Raw genomic sequence first — 14,582 nt, forward strand, 5'->3', positions numbered from 1 at the left:
GAACCCCAAGAAAGGGAAAGGGGAATTTGGATAAAATAACAACAGAGACACTGCAGCCCTGCAACCTTCTGGTAGGCTCTGGTATCTGCAGTAAACAAATACACTTGGTTACTTATACATTAGTGTAAACCTTTTTATCTAAATTATTTTTAAAACAACTCTAACTTCTTTACCTCTTATACCTCTGTTTAAGACTTAGAGGTTAATTATCTTTATGGAATATCGTGTAAGCTGTTGTAATGTTTTAGTGCATATTGTCACTAGCCATTCCAGTCTCTTTAATATCCTTAAGAAAAATGACTCTTGAAAACACCTTACAACCTTAGATATTCTTCTTTAACTTTAAAGTTCATTTAACTCCAGTAAGTACGAATGTTCAAATACTCTTGAGAAATGCAGTCTTTCTTGAAGTATTAAACTCTCTTTGTGTGAAAATTGCATTAAGTAGAAACTCATAAACTTTCTTGAATGCTACTGCTTCTTCTGCATGTGAATTTTTTTTTGTTACACATATGAATATATAGTTACCTTGTTGAATAATTTATTCACTCTCTGCAACTATGCGATTAACATGCGAAATCACAAGACGTGAAATTGTCCTCGCGCAAAAAATTACATGCGTACCTTATAAATACACGCGCACGTGAAACACGCGCACCTTAACAAATACGCGCACGCATTAACAAATTCACGTGTATGTGAAACACGCACTTGCACTAAAAAAACTATGCGTGCTAGTTCCAATGGGCCCGCCCTCTATCGCCAACCGAACTTGCGCTATTACTTGCGACATCTCTCACGTGAAAATAGTTCACACGCCAAAAACAACTCGCGCTCAATAAAAATGGATTCGCGCTCTATCGCAATCCAACATGCGCTCTCATACGTAACGTCACTCACGTGAAAAATGTACACGCGCTAAAAATTACCCGCGCTCAGTTAATATGGACTTGCGCTCTATCGCAATCCAACACGCGCTTTCATATGCACGCACTCCCAACGACGTTGCTGAAGACACAAAGAATCGCGCGCACGTTATACAGTCTTGAAACACTTTTCACGCTATTAACAACTTTAAAACTTGCGCGCACAGTCTTTTCAATTATTTTCCATATTGTATATAAACTGTAAACATTTTCTCTTCTTATAGTAAACTTTAAACTTCTAAACTGTTTAAGTTTCTGATATAAAATGGAAGTTCACTGTGAGAATCTTTAAGCTTTTAAAAGAAACGATCCCACCTGATGTCTTCTTGATCACTCTGGCTCAGCAACGATTTTCTCACTTCTTTGGTAAATCTTCTGAACTCTGAAAAGCCTCGATTAAGGAGCTTAATTAATGTACAACCAGCCACTGAATTACTTTGGATGAAAGGCAGTTTAGAATCTTGCTCACCTCCCAAGAATCCAACCCATTATCCTATCCACCAATCAGACAAACCAAACATACTATTGTTCCTTAAACCAATCAGATTAAGTTTTTTTCTCTCCATCTTGACTTGGGCAACCACAATGTTAATTCTATGTACATACTCTTCCTGATTACTACTCCAGCCAGCCCTGACATGCGCAAACCGTTTTGTAGAAACTTGATATACCAATAGTTCCTGCATGAGACCAGCTTGATTCCAGACACTATTAAATATAACAGAAAAGATTGTCCCGACAGGTACGTTTTTTAATTCTGAAACTTAATTGTTATTTCAACGGTGTGAAAATTTGGGGCGCACTCCGAGTTTGATGCTTAACTGACAAGAACCTATAGCCTAAAATGTTGCAGTCATATGAAACTAAATGAAGGCAGTTTACTTTTTCCACCATGTAACAAAATGTATTAAACATTTGGTTAGGCATACATGTAGATACTGTTAGTCAATTTTAACGTAAAACAAAAAGAATATACAGAAAACAAAAAGTTAATATAAAACAAATAAGGTGTATGCTGACACAATAGCTATCAGCTGTAGCTTTCCGTTCCAAGAGGTTGGACAAAGAGCATATACCATACCTGTAGGCTAATACAAAATTGGTAGAATATTTACCACTAACTAGAGACATAAGCCGAACCCCAGCCAAGTTTAATTAAGTGTCGGAGTACCTCTCTGTCTAACTATTTGCAAAGTGCTATGGCTTAGAAAATCTGCCCAAACTTTGATTAATGGGCTCAGGGGTCTACATGAACCTCAAGTTCTGGATATTCAGATTGAGTAGTCTATTAACTGCGTGTCTGGGCTATTCACGCAGGGCTAGATACGTTTTCAGCAGTATTAAACTAATTGCTCTGCCTTCCTCAGGACCAAAAAACAGTTTGTTAGAACGACCCCTGAGGAGAAAATAAAAAGAACTCATATCAGTGGGGGGCTAATATAGATCTCATCCGTAGGTGTGAAAGCGACCCATGTAAAGTTTATATGGCACCCCATGTTGAGTGAAATTCTGATTAAAAATGCTTTTCGGAGTATCGATCACTTGTTTCTAAACATGCAGAAAAGTACCAATTAACACACCAAAAATCAATGGTAGGGGGATGCATACAACAATTGGCACTTCTAAGAGAAAAGAACTGCATCTCCTAGAGCAGGGGTCCGAAATCGTTGCCTCTCCAGTTTTGGACTATGACACCAATGATCTCTCACAGTGGACTATGTTGGGTAGGGCTGCTGTATTCCAAAACATCTAAAGAGCCAAAGGTTACAGACATCTGCCCTAGAAAGTTCACTCCTTGACCTACCAATGAATCATACAGATGACACTTCCTGTTCTGTTGCGTAGCTAACAGGTCCAGAAAGGTATCACACTAAATCAGGTCAGACCTAAAACTGCATGGAAGATCTCCCATTCATATGTCGCTTGAGAAAGTCTGCTTAAGGCATCTGCCCTGACTGAGATGATTGGTGCTTGTGGTGCTCCCCCCATACCATCATAGGTAGTCTGTTCAAATTGATATCCTGGGATACTCCTCTGAGAAGGGAATTCCGACCTGCAAGTGCTGTGGCAAAGCCAGATCCCTGGGTAATATAACGTTCATGCCAGAAGACTCAGAAAGTGAGGTTACATCATGTACCTTATCTCAAACACCTGTCTCCAATGTCTACATGGGGAAAGGTGATCCTAACTACCCTGGTACTAGAAGTCTAGGTAGGACCTATGGGATAGGAATTCTGGGGGGAAACCTGAAACCTGGAGCTCATTATATGCAGGGACCCAGGAATTACAGGAGATTCTCACCCCTTCTAATGCTAGGAATGAAATACTAATTAAATATGTTAAATCTAAGAGGAAGTCCAGCAGGTCCTGCATACCTGGTAAGATCGCTACAGTTACCCGCAGGATACCAATGCTGGGAGTACAGGCTCCTGCTAGTTAACAGGGATACCCACAGATTCATGGGAAGATCATACTGCAATGAGACCTCCAGAAAGACCAGCAGGAATCGGAGAAGCCAGTGGTGATGCTGAGCAGAGCAAGGGCAGGATGCAGAGGGAGCACTTCCACCTGACTTAAAGAAGGCCACCAGGCCTTTTGTAAACTGGAAGAGCTGTGCACCTGTAGCAACAGGCGAAAACATTAAGAAACTATACCCCTCCAAAACGCCCATACCATGTGAACAAAGTCAGAACCAATTACAGAAAAGATTAGAGAAAGTTAATGAAGGCATGGCTTATAAAATGCCAGAGTGAGGCGCGGCTGGAGACCAGTTCTTCTGGAGCAGGCAGAGCAGAACAAGAGCCAAGAAATCCTGCAAGTGCAGCAGGAGAGATGAGTAAGAGCTTGCAGACGGGGGGATACAGAAGCTTTCAAACAAAGCTGCTGATGTTGGGGAAGATGAAAAGGCTTAGGAGCATGCCCTCCCTGAAGAAGCTGGAGGCACTCAGAATGCTCTTCAGTGACAAGGGTGCTACCTTCCTTATTAGTAAGAAGGGCAAAATAGCTCACCTCTGAGAAGGACACTAAAAACCTTGAGAGGGAAAAGGGAATTAAATTAATTATTAGTGGGATGGGGTAGTTTCCCTTGGGAGCAAGAAGGACATGATATCCCCTTTGTTGGAGAAGGGATCCCTTCGAGCTAACTGGGGCATCAAAACCCCTGATCAGGATGAGCCTTGTTCCATCCTCCATGCTGTATTACAAACAGGGAGCTGGGGGCTATTTACCTTTGGAGTTGAATTGTGGGAAAGAGGTGGATGGGCGGGGAACTGTTTAACCTCTTTCCAAGAGGATCTTATGCGTTCTCTTCCTTGCCTCAGGGGGTTTGGTCTGAGGACGCTGAGATGAATGCGGAAGAATATGCGCCCACTCTACTGTGGGCCATCACCGATTGCTGAGACTGGTTGCTACTAAGGAACCCCTTTTCCTCCTGTATAAAGATAGAATTTAGCATTCATGACTGAGTGAGGGGGTTCCCACAACATCGTCACGTCCTTCACATAACCCTGTGTAAACCAAATTCCAGTTATTTTATGTTTTGTGGAGAGGACTGCTGCAGGCAGACCCATTTCTGCCATAGCTGGTCATGCATTTCCCAACCCCAAAATAACTGTATAATGCCCAACACTTTGCCATGGAATTCATGTATTGGGGACGGACTATACTCACCCTGTCTGTTCCCATTATCTATGTTGCAGGAGGAGAAAAAGGGCAGTAGCTTAGGTGGTGAAGCTGCCAGGACTGGTAGGTGCTTGACAACAGGTGCTATTGGCTGTACCATTCTCCTCTGGTTCCACTGTTGCTGTGAGCGGGTGGAAGGTAGATCCAAAAGGGAAACTTTGGTGATGGCATACATTATGAGCAGGGGAGTTCAACTTTGCTGATCAGTAGCACTACTCTCAAAGATGCCACATGTATGAGTGGATGAAAACCAAGAGCAACAAAGTCAACCCACATTGTTGCATTCATGGGCAGCAGGAGACCATATGTTTCAGGAGGCCAATCAATATGAGACTCCCTAACTGCGCCTCCATGCTAACATTTCCAACAATGGGAGGCTGAGGCTATAATCGCAAATGCAGAGCCCTATATGCTGACACACTGCTGCATTCTCCTGCTGGGAGAGTGGCACCCATGCCATCAGACACTTCTAACTGCCTGAGAAAGGCATGGCATTGCCTATAGTTCACATATTAGGCATGAGAACGGCAGAGGAGCGGCATAAGAAACCCAAAGCATCTCTGGTTCCTACAGACATCAGAGCATGTGATCATGCCATCACTCCCCAGCCATAACCTTTGAACATAAATGCCTCAGGTGTTTTATCATTTGAGTATGACAGAGCCATTTACTGGGTAAAGCATTACAATATGTAACTGAAATGAAATGAGTGAATACATGTCTGTCCCAATCATACTCTTTCTAGTTAGGACCTGGGCAACTTACAATCTTACAGCCTTCCACCCTGAGAACCCTCACGAATGTTGCAAGACCAGCCTCCTACCTGACACGGCATCCTGCTTACCCTTTGTGGGGCCATCTATCTTTGATGATGAGATGAAAGAAGTCCAGTCTGCAATGAGACCTGTTATGCTACTTGGAAGTACTCCAAGAATCAAGCCCTGCAGAGAGAGGGGAAGCACAAGGCAGATCAATCTACCGTAGCAGAGGAAGACTCAGCAGAGAGAGTGCTTACCAAGAAACCCCTGGTGTATTGCCTTGGTTGTTACAGGAGCAGCTCACAGTAACAATTCAGGAGCATTTCCACAAATAAAATATCAAGGTTGGTTTCTGATATGCAAGTAAAATTGCTGACAAGTTGGTGAAAGAGTAATAGCAGCAATCCTCCAGCATTTAATATTTCATAGCTGTACATGCTTTGAATATTCCCTGTGCCAGACTGGGAATCCTTGGTTACAATTTTCCACTGCCTAAATGATTGTTTTAAAACTGCGGTCACATTTGCAATCTATCCAACCCCTTTGGGCCCCTTTCACCCCCAGCCAATTAGATGTTGGGTGTCTTACCTCTGCCCACATAGTTTGTACCTGCATGTTGTGCTTTGAAGAGTCCTTAACTTCATTCTGATGGTGTTCCTCAACATTTCACCTGTATTCATAACCAGAATTTCAGAATTTCAAATGCTCATATTCAGGACAGAAAAGATATCCTACTTTCCGAGGTTTCTCACCTTGAGAGGGGTTGCTCACAGGGTTTACTGACCACCCTTCAAATCTCTGGTTTTCTACACTTCATATGGGTATTTTTCCTGTACCATCATTACATAAAGGAGGATTGCAAAATATGCTAGGGGTTTAATGCCAAATCACCTAGAGATGAACACATGAGACTCCTTTTCTTGCAGAATGAGGGGAATGCCTTGCTTCTGAGGCCAACAGAATGTCAATTTCCTCTGTGAGAAACCCGACGGTATTCTCCCACCCACTCCCTCAGGATCTTCCATTCAGGTAGCCAGGGAAGGGCATTGCTTTTGGATCCTGACCCTGGGGATGGACAAGTAAGGTAGGATCACCTGAGTGGAGGGTCACGGGATTGGGAGGAGGATACCCGAGGGCAAGACATGCTATTTTCCCAATCCTGAAAACACATTACCCTACTCTCCTTCAGCCTTGTGGGGTGTTTACACTTTCTTACACCACATCTCCCCCTCCTCAATGCCAAGAAATCCTGAGACGAGGAGGCGGCCACTAGGATCAATGAGGATTACCCACAGGAATAAAATGGGGAAAGTAAGGGCAATCTACTTTAGAGGAAATCACTGTCCCATTAATAGAGTCAGGCAAGGGTAGGTAACCATTCACACATAACTCCACTTGACTGTGTGTTCAGCTATAAAAAGTCTGGTCAGTCACAGAAACTTGAGCGAGCTGGGGATGCAGTCCGGACCAAGAGAAGCAGGAGCTGCAGGCAGGAGGAAGACAGTGCGCAGAGACGCTGGCCCTGTCTGGTTAGGATGCAGCATGGCGAGGGAGCCATGCCTGCAGGGAGCCGGAGAAGCACTGCCTGCGTTCCGCAGGAGAGGTCTAGCAAAATGCTCGTTCCCTTGGGACCAGTACTGACCCCCAGGATGCCCGAGGGGCAGGTGGTGAGTCTCTAACCTCTATCCCACATTGCCTGGAAGAGCCGCCTCTCTACGTGACGCTGCTTGGTGAGTTTCATGAAGAATGCAAGAGAAACTGGAGCGTGCGTTTAAATGAGAGCGGAGTGGGAGAAAGGCACGAACAGGGAAAGCGGCACAGAATCGGAAAGAAAGAAAAGTGTGAAAGTTAAAAGTTAAAGAAAAGCAGAAAAGGCTGAAAGTGCAGCAAGGAAACAGAATGCAAAAGAAAAGCAGATTGGGACGAAAGGCAAGTAAAAGCCCAATCGAAGCGTAAAGCGAAAGAAATTGGGAAAGAAACCATGAGTGGCCCGTACTGAGAGAGGGGCACGAGAAAGGCAAAGATGAGTGCCTGGGGCATGCAAAGAAAGGTGCAAGTGTGCACGGAACAAAGGAGAGTGCAAAGGTGCACGGAAAGGACAATTAAATCAGTTAAGAGGGTGCACAGAAGGAAAACCCGATCAGCAAAGAGCCAGGGGCCTGTTAAAGAGGGTGCAAGTGGGCACAGAAAGGAAAGCAGAAGAAAAGGGGAGGGGTGCATAGAGCATCTGAAGGAAATAAAAAGGTGACACAAGAACGTGAGAGCAAAGAGAGGGGCAAGAGGGTCAGAGTGGTCACGCCTAGGAAAGGCAAAAAGCCAAGCGTTTTCGAAAGCCTCTGATTCTACCCCATGAAAGAATGTTTTATGAATTCAAGACAGAACTGTAATAAATCATGTGTTGTGTTTGGAAGCTGGAAGAGGCTGCATTGCTCGCCCAGAGTGCACGGACAGTCATTAATAAGCAGTGCAATTACGGAGCCAATACTTTAAACGCAGGTAGACGCAATGACTTGCAACCACACACACTCTTAGAAAATAATGAGCACTTATACGGCTATTTATTCAAAGCTTGGAAGCAACAAGTGATAACACAGAAATAAATCACAGAAGAAACAGAGAATTCAAAAGAAAATACATCACTGTGGGCGTAACTGAATCCCTCATCTCACCAGAAGCGGCTGAAAGACCCCGATAACAGCCAGGCCGAGAGCACAACGGCCCACAGGTATGCCGGAGGGAAGCGTCCCCCCTCCGACTGAGGTCCCGTCTGACCGTTCAGGGGTTCCGCATATATGCACTCCTCAAAAAGGGGTGGTAATTTCTCAAACCTTCTGGCAATGCACTTGCGCATTGATGGGCAGCCATTGGTTGCCAGCTGGGTCAACCGACAGTAACCTCAAGGAGCAAAGTGCTTCCCTCCTCTAAAAACAAGCGCCACAGAAAACAGTCCCATAACTCATAACAAGACATAACAAAGCCAGCTTTCCCAGCAGAATACCCTTGACTGGAAAGCATGTTTTCTTCAACATAGTAAATCCAGCCCTCAGCAAAATGAGTACAGCTTTTCACTGCGGCATGAAGTAAATATCCATTATGGCTCTGAGTGCTCCCAGAATGCACTGCGCACCAGCGCCATGTTTTAGCTCAAGCATAACAATTCCACCCTTGGATATTTATCTTCCATAGCCCAGTGGCAGAGGAGCCGGTCTCTGAAACCAACAAAATATTAAAACTAAGTTGGGAATGCATTGAATACAACAACAAGCTATTATGATAGCTAATATAATGCAAATACAAGCAAAAGTGTAATGCAGTGTACCCCCAATATCAGGAATCCATGAAAATAACCAATCCCACCATTTCCCAGTATGATCTTGGGACACTTGAGAAATGAGATCCCTCAAACCTCAAATATGACTTTCAATGGATCGTGAATGGTCACTTAGATTGAAACAACACATACCTTCAACTGCGTTACAACCTAAATTATGCTTTAGCAATAGATAATCAACAGTAGCCCTGTTTTGCAAAGTTGCTTTTCTAATAACTTTGCTATCAAGGAGTAACTCTTCTAATGCCTGAGAAGTATGAATGAGTCCTTTGACTACTAAACATGCTAATTTGATCAAAGATTTGTAGCCCCCAGCAGCTAAAACCCAAACTCCCACTAATGATAGGGTTAATGCTAGAACCTCAGCTTCTGATAGCAAATGCACATGTGAATCACAATCTGGGGATAGACCCACAGACTCAAAAGTTGACCTTTTGCCTCGAGCTATCGCTGGGTGTAAAAGGAACATCATTAGTCCTAATCGAGTTAAGGCACATGGACCTCCGTAAATGTTAGCTGGAATATAAGTGTATGTGATGTTGCCACATGAAAAGAGCCATCCTTTTGGAAGTTTCACATGATTCAAATGACTGGCAGCTATCACTGTATGATTACAAGACATAGTGTTATTCACACTGGTACATGTGCGTGGAACTCGCGAACACAATTGTTTCTCGAACACAGTCTGATTTAGCTGTTTGGTTAAATTGAGCTGTTGGCATTTGCCAATTTCTTTTGCATTGCATGTCATAAGGTAACACACATCACCTTGAGTTATATTATAGGTTATAATACGTGTCAAATTTCTCCATTTGCGATCTGTTTCCTGGCAAAACCTGCAGCACTCATAGACGGAAAAGGATTGCCTGATATCGGGATCTTGAACCAAAGAATCATTGTGCGTGACGCCGAAAATATGCTTTAGAACCGGGACTGGCGTTGGCACTGCTACTAAGCACGTAGTCAGTAAGGCTTCAGCATTGGGCACGTCAGTAAGGCAAAAGTGCGTAATGTTGAGCACCTGTTGTGCCAGGTATATCCACATATTCTCCGTTTGGGTGATTATGGGAGAATGTTTTCGCCGTCCTGAAGATGCCTCTCGCATAACTGGCATCAATGTTGTTTTCACTTGCACCTGACGTGTTTGCCGCATTTCACGAATCCATGTCTTCGGTCTGGCTGGCTTTTCGGCATCGGCATAGGGCTGCTTTTGGACATCATTACTCATCATTATCAGTTTCTCCTTGATCGTTGGCACAGATGTGACATTTTTGCATTGGTAGCAGCATGCCGTTTAACTCTCCCGAACAGAGTCCATTTAGTCTCACAATTACACCAGCCAAACACAGGATCTACAAGGCAAACCCAGAAAAGAGATATCAGTGTTGTGCATCACTCTCTCAGGTAACATTTGTCTGCGGGCACATATTGCCATTTCTTTCTACCGGGCTCCATTACTAAAACTACTTGGTCTTTGCCTGATGCAATGACATCTGCGGGCACTGGTGGGCCACATGGCCTTTCTAACCACACCTTCGCACCCGGTACCATACTGTCTGAAGAGCCAAAACCACAATCCCCACGGGTAGTTAACACTGTAGGAGGCTCCCCCTTCTTAATCATGGACAACTTAACGGGGATAATAATCAGTTGGGCCACCCGATCGCCCTTGTGGATCGGTAACAATTGGTCCCCACTATTCATCAGGATGACTTTGATCTCGCCTTGGTAATCGGCATCAATTACTCCTCCCAACACTTGAACTCCCTTCAATGCTAGGCCAGATCTAGGGGCAATCCATCCCATATGCTCTGGGGGAATTTGTACTCCAATCCCTGTTTCAATTACAACAATTCCTCTTTGGTCTAATCTGATTTCCTCATGGGAATGCAAGTCTACCCCTGCTGACTCTGGAGTCGCCCGATAGGGAGCTAAAGAACCCGGGGTAATTTCCCAGTACAATAGGGTTTCTCTGACTGAATTGGGTTGAATCTGTAAAGCAGGAGTCATTAGCCGCATCAAAGGAGTTTTATGCTCATTCACAGGCCTATTGTTTAGCACTTGCACCGCATCAAACACACGATCACACCAGCCTGCCAAATTGCCATCTCCAGATTTGCGCAGCTGTTCTTTCAACAACCCATTCATTCGTTCAATCAGCCCTGAAGCGGCAGGGTAATAAGGCACATGGTAGAGCCACTCAATGCTCTTTTCCTGACAAAATTCCTGTATCAATTTGCCTTTGAAGTGTGACCCATTGTCACTTGGAATCTGCAAAGGCACTCCATAATGCAATATGATCTGATCTAACAACCTAATGGTGTTCAGTTGTGTGGCACGCTTGCACAGCAAAACCATCATGTATCCTGAGTATGTATCCACAATAGTGCATGCATACTGACAACCTTTACTGATTGGCAGGGGACCGATATAATCAATCTGCCAAATTTGACCTGGTAGTTTTCCTCTTCGCAATGTACCCCGAACAATCTGAGGGATAGGCCTATGCTGTTGGTGTTGGCACACTGGACATTACAAAATGATCGTTTTCACTACCTCTGAAGGAATACTGATTCCTCGAGCTTGTGCCCACCTGATAGTAGCCTTTTCTCCAAGGTGCCCACATTTCTGGTGAGCCCACTTGGCCAAACCCTCCAAATCGTCTTCCTGAGCCTCCGTATCCACAGATGAAATCTTGGTGTGTTCATCTGCAACAGAATTAAACCAACGTTCTAATGAGTCTGTAGCACAATGCGCGTCCACATGATACACAGTGACTTCACTTTGTGATAACATTTCTGCAATATCTTGCCACAGTTCTTTTCCCCACAACTCTTTTGAATGAATCTTCCACCCATTCTTTTGCCAGGTTGGCAGCCACACCGCCAACCCAATCGCCACTGACCATGAATCTGTGTACACATGACATCGACCAGGGGTCTCTTGTTTGAATGCCTGGTAAACTGCGTAAAGCTCTGCAAACTGACTGCTCTTCCCTTTCCCTGACGTTGTCAAAATCTTTTTTGTCTTGGGATTGTACGACACTGCTTTCTAGTATCGCTCAGTTCCCACATATCGGGCTGAGCCATCCGTGAACCAGGCATGCTCTGTCTGCTCCACGGTCAAATCGCCATAAGGTACTCCCCATTTCACGGGAGACTCGCGTTTTTCAGGCACTTCCGGTGGTATGTAATCTGAGGGCGGTATGTTGGCTACTTGCTCATGTAATTTCGCAACTCCACCCTTCCCTGATTTGGCTCTGTCTTGAATGTACCATTTCCATTTAATTATGCTGGCTTCTTGAGCATGTCCTATTCTATGGGCCTCATCACGACCTCAGCGGTAACGCCGGCGGTATTAGCGTGGGGGCTATTAGCGCGACCGCCATAGCCCCCGGCGCTAATAGCACAGGATCACGAGTTGGGCGGACTTCGAAGTCCCCATTGAGCCCATTCGGGAATGCCCCATTCCCCATTGGGCTCAATGGGGAAATTTCGCGCTCATACCGCCGGCGGATTTCCCGCTGGCGGTATGAGCGCAAATTCTCGGCGGATTTCACACCAGCTCAGAGCTGGGTTGAAATCCGCTGAGGCCCTGATTCGGCGGACCCTTAAATCCGGCGGTAATAGCGCTACCGCCGGATTTAAGGGTTACTGCCGAGGTCGTGATGAGGCCCTATGTGTTTTAGGAGAGCTCAGTACCCATTGCATGATCGGTATTTCTGGCCTCATCAATACATCATGGCCCACCGTCATTTGCTCGGTATCAACAAGGGCCCAATAACATGCCAGCAACTGCTTCTCAAACGGGGTGTATGAGTTACCAGCATCGGGTAACTTACGACTTCAGAACCCCAATGGCACACGTTTCCTGTCCTGTTTCTGCCACACACTCCCAGTTAGCATAATTGTCTTGTACAGACACATTCAATTTCACTTCGCCTTCCTTCAATGGCCATAAATCAAGCACCTGCTGCACAGTGTCTTTCGCCAAATCAAATGCTTTCTGCTGCTCTTCCCCCCACTGAAATTCATATTTCTTTCGTGTCACTCTGTAGAGGGAGGCCAGTATCTGCCCTAAATGGGGAATGTGCTGTCTCCAGAACCCAAACAGCCCTGTAAACTGATGAGCTTGCTTTTTGTTCATTGGAGTGGTGAGCTCAAGTATTTTCTGTCGGGCCTTCGGCACCATATCTCGATGCCCATTATGCTACTGAATCCCTAGGAATATCACTGTTTCAGCTGGTTCTTGAATTTTATTCGGGTTAATCTCCCACCTTTCCTTCTTCAATCCTTCCATAATGACTTCTAACTGGTTTTTGCACACTGTGCTCATCCTTGCCCTGAATCAAAATATCATCAATGTAGTGAGAGATTTGTATGTCAGATTTACACGGTATCTTGTCTAAGTGCTCTGCCACCAGCCGGTGACAGATAGTCGGGCTATGTATGTACCCCATAGGTAACCTTGTAAAGGTGTACTGACGCCCGCTCCACGAAAATGCAAACTGCTCTTGGCACTCTTCAGCAATTGGCACAGAGAAAAATGCATTGGCTAAATCTACCACTGCATACCAAGTCCCCTCAAACTTTTGGACATTCTCAATCAAGGTAATGGCATCTGGGACCGCGGGCACTAAGGGAGGAGTGTGTTTATTCAACTCACGATAATCCACCGTCATCCTCCAAGACCCATCCCCTTTTTTAATAGGCCAGAGAGGATTGTTCCATGCAGTGGTGATAGGGCGTAACACACACGCCTCCACATACCCTTTGATGGTGTCTGAAATGTCCTTGTGCCCCCCAGGAATGCAGTATTGCTTCATTGCTACCCGCTTGGTTGCCACAGGCACTTACACTGGGGGCATCTTCAATTTGCCTACGGTAATGGGTGTGCAGATCAATGCACTCCCCCCAAACTGGTACGTTTTACCTCCCAGTCCCAAAGTCAACCCTTCCAGAATGTCAAAGCCAATTATGTACTCAGGTAGCAGGACAATCAACACTTGGTATTTCTGCCTATTCAAATTGCCTATTTTCATGTCCACTTCCGTTTGTACTGCGGGGGTCTCCTTTCCCCCAAGACCTGTAATAGTAAATTGTCTGCCTTTGAATCGTGCTGGATTGCCATGAATCAGAGAGGCCTCCGCCCCGTTGTCTATTAATGCTCGCACCCCTTCCGTATTTCCTGGCCCCAAAAAAATCTTAACATTAACATGGGGCTGCCTATCAACTTTTATGCGAGCAGACGCTGCCGGAGCTTGGCCGTAGCCCTAGTCAAATTTCGAATGAGTGTGACTTGACTCTGCCTCTAGCATTGCACTCACCACCTTCTTCAAATCAGTGTATGTTGGCTGGTTACGGGGAAGGTGTCCCCATAGACCCTTCTTCTTGTTCTTCCTCAGGAGGAGCGGAAGGTGAGGTGTCTCCCTGTGGCTTGGTTACTACCTGTTTCTTAACCTGTTTATAGCGCTCTTTGGCTGCAAGCCCTCTCTTTTTGTATAATTCATTACATTACCCTAGTTTCAATGCCATCAATTTCTTCTCGTGGCACACCATCTTTTAACAAAGCCAAAAACATGTCCTTTCTGGACACTCGGGAGACTCTATCTTGCCTCCTGCCTTCAGTTCTTCTCTCACTACGCCCCTCTTTCTCCCGTGGCTTGTCATCACTCTTGTCCCACTCCCCTAAATCTGCCAGTTGCTGAATGGCATCCACTACCTCATCAGTGGGTTTGCCCGTCATACCTACGAGCAAAGTCATAATGGCACTTTTGTATGCGGGTGGTGCAGTTCTGATCACCATGTTTCTAGTTGAAACTGAGAGCGGCACGGCCCCCATGTGTCCTGGAGCATCTACGTGAATTGCCTCTTTCATAGCATGCTC

The sequence above is a fragment of the Ambystoma mexicanum genome, chromosome 12 (genome assembly GCF_040938575.1).
Source record: "Ambystoma mexicanum isolate Mex_15411 chromosome 12, UKY_AmexF1_1, whole genome shotgun sequence".
NCBI classification, from domain to species: domain Eukaryota; kingdom Metazoa; phylum Chordata; class Amphibia; order Caudata; family Ambystomatidae; genus Ambystoma; species Ambystoma mexicanum.